The sequence below is a fragment of the Octopus bimaculoides genome, chromosome 27 (genome assembly GCF_001194135.2).
Source record: "Octopus bimaculoides isolate UCB-OBI-ISO-001 chromosome 27, ASM119413v2, whole genome shotgun sequence".
Classification (NCBI taxonomy): Eukaryota; Metazoa; Mollusca; class Cephalopoda; order Octopoda; family Octopodidae; genus Octopus; species Octopus bimaculoides.
Genome location: NC_069007.1, coordinates 7,314,485 through 7,315,896, shown reverse-complemented (window position 1 = coordinate 7,315,896; position 1,412 = coordinate 7,314,485).

Below are 1,412 nucleotides of genomic sequence, written 5' to 3'. Positions count from 1 at the left end.
AATGCATCGCCCGGTCCAGGAATCGAAACCACAATCTTACGATCATGATGCTGACACCCTAACCACTAGGCCACGCTCCTCCACACACACAGACACACACACACACACACACACACACACACGCACACACACACACACATACATAATTTACAATGATAATCATTATTATTGTAATAATTAAGCCTGATTATGCCCCAAATAGCGCAAACAGAAACAGCTGTAAGATGATATTTTCCTTTTTATAAACAATAAATAATAATTGATGTTTATCAATTTTATCTCCGTTTTTCTTATTTCTTCTTAAATATAAAATTCGGTTTATTCTTTTCCTTACCTGCCATTTATGAGCATTAACACTAATACTCATAATCACATACAGGTAAGATACCAGTTGATTCATTGGATACAGATATCCCTTAGATGGTTATTACTACCTCCCCCCATCTCTCTCTCTATATATATATATCTATCTATCTATCTATCTATCTATCTATACACACACACACACACACATATACACACAAGCGTATGTACTAGCTTAAAAGATGCACTCCGTGCGGGCTTTTGGGCTAGTTCCTGCGATGGCTAATTGGGCCTGCAGCCCAAAACTAAACAGAGCTCAATGGTATGACTATAATACGTCTGTAATGTGGTGTTTGATCAGAGGTTAAAAACGGACGGGAATTACTTCTGTAATGCAACCATTCTATTGTTCAAGTCCCAAGTTGAATTCCAACTGTTGGCCAATTTATCCCGAAATTCTTATCTCGACGTAAAATTAACGAAGCGAACGTCGTTTATCTCCCCCTTGATCTCTGACAAACGTCAACCAAGATGGCGCGAATCAACCAAGGTTTACCTGCTAGAAATAACAACCCAAATGGTTTTAAACTAGATCCCAATGTTGGATGTTCAAGAACCAAATGAAAGGCAGATTTTCAATCCCAGAAGCGTTCTAATTCCAAAAAGGAATAATATGTCTATGTAGAATAAATGTAGACTGAGATACAGGGGTCCCAGACGGACAGACAAAATTTCGCGTCTATTAATGTATATATATATATATATTGCGGTACATTACGAATCAGGCTGATGAGGAATAGACAAATGGAAAGAATTTGTTAAATCCGAAACTAGTTCCTGTTTAATAATGCTTTTTTAGGTGATTTTAAATGTCTTGCCCGCTCACGTTTTTGGTATGCTGCTATATTTCATGTTGAGAACAATTTAGGTCTTAATAGACACAAGATGTGATCTATTTCTAGCACATTAACTGTCCACGTTAGTGGTCGACGTTATTTTTTAAAATGTACCTTAATCCCCTGTGATTGCAGATAATATTTCTGAATTTCTTTGATTCTTTAGATGTGCTGGCCTCCTGATAATTATTCGATATTAATTAATATATGACT